The following is a 10,317-nucleotide window of genomic DNA, read 5'->3' as shown; positions in this document are numbered from 1 at the left end:
GCAAATAGGACTTAAGTATCTCTTCACCAGCCCCTGTAAATGCACATATTAAATCGACTCCTCTCAGATATTACATATTGTATGTCGTTAAATCACAGATTTACTTGGGGACAGTCCGTGATGGACAGACATCTATTATCAGTAACAGAAGGTCCTTTGAATTGGCTACTTTTCATGGGATAATATGCAGTTTAATACTGACCCATGAGCCTTTTGATCAGTTTTCTGTGGCCGTTCTGCGGTTTAATGTGGATTACATATAGCTGTTCATATCCAGCTAAGAACTTAAAGTAATCTCCTCCTCTGTGGGACTATATTTTCTGTCACTTTCTACTTTATTATAAAAAGGAAAGTGGGAAAAAAATATACCCATGATTCAGCAGTTGGAGGTCTAAAATGGTAAACTAGAGCACTGTCACAGACTCATGAGGACCGCCTCCACCACCCCCAGACATTTAGCAGACATTCACATAAAGTAGGCTAAACTAAAATATAAACACTAAGTCTCACAGCCACACATATACACATCATAAAAGTGCAGACAGTCAAATGCGTACACGTTCAGATTGTTTGGGGATCTCCTGTTTGCTCGTAGGTGTAGTCTGTTGCCAGGGTAATGCTCAGACTGTCTCATTTAGAGGAGGTCTTGATGACCTCGGTGCTGCTGATTGGGCTGTGATCAACATGTCTGCTGTGTCAGCTGGACTCTGTGCAGGTTTCACCAGGCAGAGAAGCCAGGAGATAAAACCTTGACTGCTCTTTTAACCGGTGAGGCGTACCAAAACACAGGCAACAGTATACGTGTGTGTTTCGAGTATTTATAGGAAGAACAGTGAGAGAATGTGTGGAAGCAAATGATGCCCATTACAGTTTTTTATCTTATATGCCTCTGGATACTTGTGTGTGAAATGTGATCACTTCTGAACCCTTAAAGTCTGTGTAATACAAAAATAAGAAAAACTGAATTTAATGTTGAAATTGAAATATGACTGAAAATATACCAGACATTTTTAGCTTTTAAAAACCATCCACCTAAATTTATGTGGTCTGAATTTTCAGTGGTCAGTTTCAAGTTGTAAAAATTTTTAGAGGGAATTTCTCTCTCTTCTTTGTTTATAACCCAGGGTGTGCCTGCTTTGAGTGACAGGTGGGCACCGACACAGATGGCTAGCCGCTAGGTAGCTGCCTCATTTGGCCCATCTCAGCTGCACCCACGCTCCACCAAATTTTTGGATTAGCTGAGTCAGGCACTGAGAAGATGGAGATGGCCAGAGCCACCACACTGACTGCTTCACAATGGCTCTTCAGAAACCTATGGCTCCATAGGTTCATAACTTTGTCCATATTTTACAGACTGTATGTTTGCACCAATGCAGCTTCCCAGTGCTTTCTATAACACATATTTGTACTGGCAGTCCCTAGTTTTATTGCAAATGTAGGTGAGTTATCAAAGTAAAAATTGAGTTGTACTGTACAGTTGTCATGAATGGGGAAATCAGCTGCAGAGACCAAGCGGTTTTTTGTAGCAGGATATAAACATGTTTATTACTGCTGTCAGGTTGTGATTTTAATTTGGGAGTCAATGCGGTTCAACTCACTTTGGAGCCAGTCTCAAGTGACTATTTGACAATCTACAATTTTGGCACCTCTGCCTTTTTTCAGCCCCAGAGATTGCCACTTGGGTGCAACATGCACGCCTTGCTCAAGGACACAGCAGCAGCAGCTGCTAAGGGAGGAGAGAGTTAAGGGAGGGTGATTCTACCTTAAATGCCGGTACAAAAAGAGGTTTAGGATAAATAGTCCTCTATAAAGTTCACACACCTACTTGGTGAAGACAAACTGCGTGATCAAACTTTTAAAAAAGCATCTGGTGTGGGGTGAGGGGGGTGGTAGGGAGTTGCATCCTTCAAACTAAAACTGACAACAGTGCAGAGGCCTCCACCCCCAAGACATTTATGCTGATCTGATTGGCAAGATTGAGGAAATGTCAGCCAGCCTCTTAAAGGGCAGCAATGAGTTCTCTTCCCTGCATCTTCATTATATTCACAACCGTCTCTAACTTTGTCTCCCTTTAATAGCAGGAGTGGATAATAGCTATGTGGAGCTAAGGTTCCTGAAAACTATTGTGAAACAGAGAATTATCACATACTGGATTACTGCACGTTTAGGAACAAGAGTAAATAAGTGCTGTGTAACAGGTAAATCATCAGTACTGCTGGAATCCCAAACAGACACTCTCTCCAGCAACATTTTTGTTTTCCCATGGCACATTGCGCCTGGCATGAATTCATCTCTTGTAACATACTTCATATTTTCTTGGCACCTCTTCAGACATGCATATTAGTTCAAATATGGCCATCTTTTTGGCACAAGGTGCACTGCTCATTACTGTCACAGCTGAGCCAGAAAACCCCAGGTGGACTGAACCATGTATTTTGTCTATGCCTTTGCCTCTTGTCCTTTGCCCATCTGAAAAATTCATATAATAAAACCCGTCCTCAATTCAAAACTCCTAAAGGGTTTTGCTGTTACCATCTTACTTGGTCTGGTATGTCTGGTAGCTTGTGGTGGCTAATATTAGCAAACTTTGGCTGACTTTATGACCCTTCTCTACTTGTGCTACTGTTAAACATAGCTAATTCAGACCACCTACTAGAGTACTGCATGAGATCTGGAAATTAGCAAGCATATTAGCGCTTCCAGTTCCCTCGTCTTAAAGTTGATAGTCAGTTTTTGTGAACAGGTTTTTGTTTAGGTGCCTTAAATAAGTTCTGTGATTAACACAAACTTAAGAGTTTTTCGCATTTTGTTCTACAACATACATCAGTAAATACTGTGCTCACAAAATCTGAAACTTAAATTTGGCTAAAAGTTGCTAACAAGTGGTTGTCAGGATATTAAACGTCATAACTCAGAAGACTTGTCACATAGAGGTGGTGACATGAGGTCATGCGACCATGGTGTAGTTCTTTCATAGCCTAACAGTAGCGTTTTACATTTTGCAAATGCATTTAAGTGTCAAAAATCATAAACATGTTGTTCATTTGTGAATATTACCCCACTGAACAAACTATTTCTTTTGCCACAGAGATTATTTTCTGTACTAATCCAAACTCCAGTGGGAGAATTCAAATAGCTTTTTGTAGAGGGAACCAGAGCGATGCTAATTTCGGGGTTGGCCCTACATAAATACGTCATCCCTGCAGCGTTCTATGATGTCTAACTGACTGAAAAGATCCTTAAATGTAGGGAAAGTCAGTGTGTCATTATGCTGTAGCAGCCACTTGAGACCACATTGACTGCTGTTCATTAAAATTATCATGGCTCACTTGAAGCATAAAGAAATATTTTCAAAAAGGCTAGTTTTCTGTCTTTGTATTCATTACAAGAAGATTTTTCTAGCTTGCTAATAGACCCTTTTGACTGCAGACATTTTGACTTGTCAAAGCAGGAAAAGCACATGTGGAATTATTAACATTAATCTTGGCTGAACTGCATTCAGGTGAGGCAGCTCAGGGCTCTGGTACTGTGTACGCTCACTTACTAACATGTCTCACTGGGTCACTTGATAGAATGTTATGAATTACACATTTTTTCCACCTTTGACAAGTCAACATGTCTGCTGTGAAAAGTGTCTATTCTCTGCTTGCACAATGTAGTGTGCCATGCGTTTTAGGAGTTGCGTGTCTGTTTACTTCCTGTCAAGGCAAAAATAAAGTTACCTTCACCTTCAAACTCAGTGATTTTTCATCCTTAAGTTAGTTAGTACACTATTCAGTTAGGCTAGTACATATTGCTAAGAGTATTTATCATTCTTTTTGTTTTTGAGCATTTTGATTATCAACTGAGTGTCTTAGATAACATTAGTGACATTAGTCTCTCAGTGTAGCACCAATATACTGTCATTTTATAGTTGTCATCGACAGAAACAAAATTGTCTTGGCTCATATTTCCATTGTTCCAACAATCACCATTGTTTGTTTGATCTTAATAAACCCATAATCCATTGTGTTAAATGAGGGAGGATGGCCATCAGAGAAGCAGTGGAAAGAAACAGTGTGTACAGCCAAAAAATTTTCACATCTACTCCTGTGAATTAAGGGTGTATTTCAACCAAACCAGAACTGGCGGTCGTTGGAACAATGGAAAGATGAGCCATGGTGTTTTTGGTGAGTTTTATTTCATTTCTGTCAAGTTTGAAACAATATTCATTTCTTCATTCATAAGATGATGCTAACAGTGATGAAATGACTGTTAAACTGGAACTATTCTGAGTAAGTCACAGTGCTAACAGCTGTCTAAGACACAGGTGATTATAAAAATGCTCAAAAGCACTGTATAAAAAAACATGGCAAATACTGTACATTAACATTTACCTGTGAAAAGTGTAGTAACTAACTTAAGGATGAAAAACTAAGTTTGCAGGCAAAAATCATTTTACCATATAGAGGTGAGGTCACACCCCTTGTGGTGGATCATAATGGGACCTATCGTTGGAAAAAGTATGAACTGTACTCAATTGCGAGAAAATTGCTGTTAGAGAACTGTTTAAGTATGAGTCTGGAGAAACTATTAAAAAGACAACACATCTAGAAGCTGCATGAGTGACATCATGACTTTCTCCCTCTAAAAGCTAGTCTGACTCACTGCAAGCACACAGAAGCCTGCTACTGGTCGCTTTCTGTAACCTACAAACTGAAAACAACAAATTAGCACCTGAGACGCTAATGGTACAAAGGTACACAGCTGTTACCTTTTCTTATGCAGCGATGTAGTTATTTTAATGCCTGAACCCACCTCTCAATCTGCAAATGTTCCACCAAAACAAGTTCCCCCACCACACTATTTTGCAGCAGCACCGTTGCTGCATCCTGTGCTTAGCACCACCCAAGACGTTTGTGATTAGTTTAAAGACATGCAACCAAGACAGGCTGTTTTTATTTTTATTTTTTTTATCCTATAGCAGAATGTGTATGTGTGGAGCCAGATCTCTCCATGGCGCTGAGGTCTGGCTATATGAGACTGTCCAAAACTTAGTGACTGAAGCTACAATGCCCATGTATTTTCGCACCAGGATCTCGATGGCTGACAAAATGACCTGGAGTCAGTGGATAAAACGCATCACGTAAGATAACGTTATAGGGGAGGGCGATGCTGGTGTTGATGATTTATACTGAGTGACAGCGGGTTCATAGAAAACTAAACAACAACAAACTTTTAAAATTCTGTTTTAAATTGAATGGCACAGTCCAAACAGGATCACAACATATTTGATCTCTTGCCAAAGACTACCATTCATATTTTTTCCAAAGTTGGGTTCCATGGGGCACACTAGAAGGGGTTTGACTCTTTATAGTCTTGACAGGACGTAAACAGATGTGCAGCCTGTAAAACAGATATGTCACACTACATTGTACAGATAGAAATTTGTTGAGCATGAGACATTTTGCTCCAGAATCAAAATCATATTGGAACTTTTAATAAAATATTGTAGGATGCAGGAAGAATGCAAAACGTACAGTCTCTATAAAGACTAGTATTCTACACATAATTCACTGACTGCTAAAAATACAAAATGATAAAGAGATCAGGCGTCATATAATTTATACAGTCAATGTAAAGAACAACATAGACATTACTATGACTAACATATGCTCAAATGATGCCAGATGCCACCCATACGTTTTTAATGCAGTAGCTATAGCGTCTTTATGGAAATGACTTTCTCTGACTGCCAAGATAAACTGGCTCCATGCGCTAACAAATGTACAAATGTTTAGCCTCTCCAAACCTGTGTCCCTTCAGTAATTAGTGTGATATCTTTTTACATTCACCACCGAATACAACAGTGCAGCCAGGACTCACAGCTCCCAGTACCAGAGCAGGACTTAGAAGTTGGCTCATTTTGCCATTAAATGGAGCTAACAAGGTCCGCTGGGATCGAGCCGGCACAGCAATTGATGTCAGTTTAGAATAGTTAAGGAGGGCTGATAATGCTCGCAGGAATGTCCCAGTGGCACAGTGCTCTTGTTTTTCCATGCTGGAGCTGATAGGAGCAGAACTGGACTCCACAGACCCATGAGCTTTCTCTTCAACTCTTTAAAGAAAATGGCTTTTAATGGACTTGTGTCCTAAAATCGTTACCACTTCATCTGCTAATAGATTCTCTTTGAAGCCAGCTTCTTACTCTACAAGGAGACATTCCATTGGTGCAAGTTATTGTCTTGGTAATCAGTATGCATGCTGAGTGTTTGATTTAACCAACTGTTTAACCAGTAGTGATTAGCCTGTAGTTTTCACTAAAGTCACTGTGGTACATTATAGAGAAACAAAGGGATGTGAGCACTCAAAGTCTGCCTTTCCCTTTTTTTTTAATCTTGCTGTTTCTTTGAGCTTGTTGTATAGTAAGAAATTTGCATGTGATTACGCTTACCTCAGAGTTTTGATGTTGGAGTGTTCCTTGAAGCCACAATCCTCCAGGCACATGCATGCATGAACTTGCATTTGTCAGATACTTCCCTGAGCTCATTGCTAGGGAAATGGGTCAGTAGCAGAGTTTAATTGAGTTCAGTGCATGGAAGGTGGTGCTGCCTGGCAGGTGGTGGTGGTGGTGGTGGGGGGGGGTATAGAATAAAATATCTTTTTAAAAAAAGGCCCTTTGAAATTTCTTGGCACCCTCTGCCGCAGTTCAATATTCAAACGATCGAGGTCTGGAGTTAACATACAGCACGTTCTGGGCCGGACAGAGCAGCGGTTCGCAACCTTTTTGACCCCCTTCATCGACACCAGCAGACATGTACAAAGTGTCCATTCAAATTGATTTTAAGTGGATGTTGACAGTTAATGGCATAAATGTGGATGGTTTTTTTTCCATTTTTTCATACAATTTTAAGTGTTGATGTTTTGTTCAGTTTGGTCAAGACTGAATTTGTACTACTATCACTTAGAATGGCAGAAGATGGACATTTCAAACATTAATCCATTACATTAAGCTACACATTTCAACCATTCATGCATTACTTTTAGTTATATTTTTCAACAATCTATAAATTATCTGTATTTCAGCCATTTAATTATATATTTCAACAGTGTATCCATTGCTTATATTTCAGCCATTGATTATTACTTTGAGCGAGTTATCTGAACAATTTATCCATTTATTTATGCTACATTTTTCCATTATTTTTACCTACCTATATTCTTGGCATCTATGCATTATGTTTTTAGATAACTGTTCATCATTTAGATGCACTATTTATTCATTACATTTACACAAACTTATTAGACATTGCAGTGAAAAAGCCAAGAGAATTACACCTCTCTGACTCTTTTTGGAAAGCTTCCTATCTAAGATGACATCAAAATTCAAGACATTATTTCATTTCATTTATTCATCTTTAAATTCCAGTTCATCAAAGGTGTCTTTGACTTCTGGAGTTCCTCAGGGTTCACCACTGGGGTCACTAGTGTTTTCTATGTACTGCAGCATTATAAGTATGTCACAACACTGCTTTTCATTCTTAATATAAGGCAAATATTTGTAAATATTTACATTTAAATGATAAATTATATAAAAATTAAATGTCACATAACTTTTGGAAGTTGAACACAGATAAATCAGAGGTCATACTTAATGGGCTGTTAACCTCTGGAGAATTAATCACAACATATCTCAGATAACTGTCTTCAATTTTTTTGCTAGCTGTTCAAGCCTCTGTTAAGCTAACCACTTTTAAACACTCATGATGGCAACAAGTGTTCAGGTGTTATGCTAGCCGCACAATGTGAATATATTTTTAAAAACACAAACTGTAATTTCCATTTTGTCAAATTAGTTGAGCTGCTCTACAATCTTAAGTACCCCATGGCAACTGCAGAAGTACCCCCTGTGCTACAAGTAGTAAAGAAGGAGATTTTTTGACTAAAATTTTATAGTTTGGACTGTAAGCACTCTGCCTCCCCTCACCAGTGATCCCTGCTCCTAAGTACGGCACATGACGGCCCATTTCTCTAGTAAGGCTGCTCTTTGGTTGACAGTAGCAGCCCGGGGTTGGTACTGTATTGGGCATCTACGAGTGTGACTGCGTTGAAGTGTATGAGCGTGAAGCAGGGCAACGCTGACATGGAGTTCAGCTGACTCTCCCTGAATAATTACAGTCCGTCCTAAAAAAGAATCTGAGAGCACGGCTGCTGCAGAGGCTTATCTGTGTCTCTCTGTTTCGCCTCTTCTCCTAAGTGCACCATCTGTTTTTGCATTGAGTCTGGCTGAACTGTGACACTGAGTCTGAATAAACTTGCTTGTGCTCCCGCTCAGCAGGTCACACCGCTGCTTGCAGACGCCTTTATTCAGCTTCCGTATGTTGCACTGTCGCAACTCGAAGGATTTTAAACCCGCACAGAGCGCTATTGTGTTTTAAAAATATTAATATTCATTGCTGCTTGTTATTGCCAGTGAGACCCATTAAACTTCAGTTACATATCATTTGAATCCCCATGGGGGCCTGAGCGGGTGTTTTTTAACAAAACGAATCACTTCCTAATTAGATTACATTGAGAAAAATCTTTGTTTTGTCACCGGGTGAAGTTAATTGCTGGATTGTAAAGGAAATGGCAACAGATTACTGCAGAGACCTTCTGTTCCCTTGCAGACTGCAGGGAAGTTGGATGGCGTCCACGTGAACCTGCTGACTGGAACGAACATACAGAGGAGAAGCTGCTCTCCTCTTTCAGCCCGGGAGGAGGAGGTGTTAGATCCTGGTAGCTTTGTTGGTTTCACAGGAACAAGTACTGTTGTTAGGAAACAAGTCCGGTTTGAAGGAGCATTGTGCATTATAATGTGCAAAAGAGAAATTCCCTTTATCTTTTTATCCAGGCCTTATTCCAGTTTGTTTCCTGCATTTTACTTTTTCTTATTGTTACTGAGTCAATGTGAAAATGCAGAAAGCCTAAACCTAATTGATTTAAAACTGATGATGAGATAATAGCAATAACAATGATTTAGATATTAGTTTTTCATTGAATGTCATTTAATCTCAATTCCCGACTGTAATATGCATGATAACATTGAATTCACTACTGTAATACTGTGTTACAACTTGATAGGAATTTGTGAAGTTATGTTATTACTTCTAAATTAGTTGCTTAGCATATACACTGAACCTCTTAAAAATTTACAAAAAACTGATATATGCCTATGTCCTTTCTTTTACAAGGAAGCCTTTGTCAACTTAAAGTACTGCAAAATATATTACGTCACATTTTAAACGTCAGAATTAAAAAGTTTCATTATATTGATTAATGCCAGATTGGAAATTTATTAAACCACAGCACCACATGTGATATAATCACTGATTTTAGAAGGCTTTCTATCTGGGATGACAATTCTCCAGTGTGGCATTAGTGGCAAGTATATGGCATCACTATTACACGTGGTGCACCTCTCACATTTTAAATGGGTTATATTGTTTAATTTATCCATCATCTAAATAGAATTGTTGTTGGTGTCTTTCACTTACGGAGTTCCTCAGGGTTCAGCACTCGAGCCACTGCTGTTTTCTATAATCTGACATATTATAAACATGACACAAAGCATATTCCACATATAAGTGGAAATAAGTGTTATTTCTCTGTCTCTCAGTATAAGACAGATTGATATAAATGGTCATAATTAATGGCCTGGTCGCCTCTGGAGAGTTATTTACAATTTCATAACTATTTTCAAGTGTGGATTTGTGTTGCGCTGACCAACAAACTAACAAACAAACATGCAAAATCAGCTATAGAAACAATGATTTGTATATCGTTGTTGTCCTGTGAAAACTACATATCTCCAAAATGAGGCATGAAGCATTTTTCAGATGATAAAGTTGGAAATTGTTTGTTTGTCTTAAGAATAAAGAATAAAGGAGCCCTCTCTCCTTTAGTTTTAGCAAAAAAGAGATTAGTGTTTTTCACAGGACAGCGGTAACATCTAAAAGATTAGAATATAATACATATATATAATAATTTAAAAACCAAATATAATATGCAGTTTTGGAGAGCAATGGATTACATGTAACAGGATTATGTGATCTGGATGCAGAAAATGCAACTGTATTCCATTCAGTTACAGAATAAAACATAAAGATATACATTTTGTTAAAATGGGGATTAGTAGGATTATAATTTTAAAACAAGGAACAGTGCACTACCACACACTGTGCACACACAGTTGCCAATTCATTATCATGGCCTCCAGTGAAGAAAAAAGCTTTCAGTGGGGAAACATTTTGCCAATTTAAATTAATCAATCAATCACTAAATTGCACACAACAATGG

General features: G+C 38.6%; 1 long non-coding RNA gene across 1 annotated transcript; it reads left to right on the top strand.

Annotated features, from left to right (window-relative positions):
• Window positions 1-638: 638 nt before the first annotated feature.
• On the top strand, window positions 639-9,158 carry LOC146333274 (uncharacterized). The gene is made up of 2 exons (XR_014771316.1): window positions 639-768; window positions 8,649-9,158. It is a non-coding gene; the product is annotated as an uncharacterized LOC146333274 (long non-coding RNA).
• Window positions 9,159-10,317: the final 1,159 nt, after the last annotated feature.

The sequence above is a fragment of the Lutjanus erythropterus genome, chromosome 1 (assembly GCF_056507025.1).
Source record: "Lutjanus erythropterus isolate fLutEry1 chromosome 1, fLutEry1.hap2, whole genome shotgun sequence".
Taxonomy (NCBI): domain Eukaryota; kingdom Metazoa; phylum Chordata; class Actinopteri; order Lutjaniformes; family Lutjanidae; genus Lutjanus; species Lutjanus erythropterus.
The sequence above is the reverse complement of the archived record's forward strand: the minus strand, read 5'-3'. Positions and strand labels throughout refer to the sequence as shown.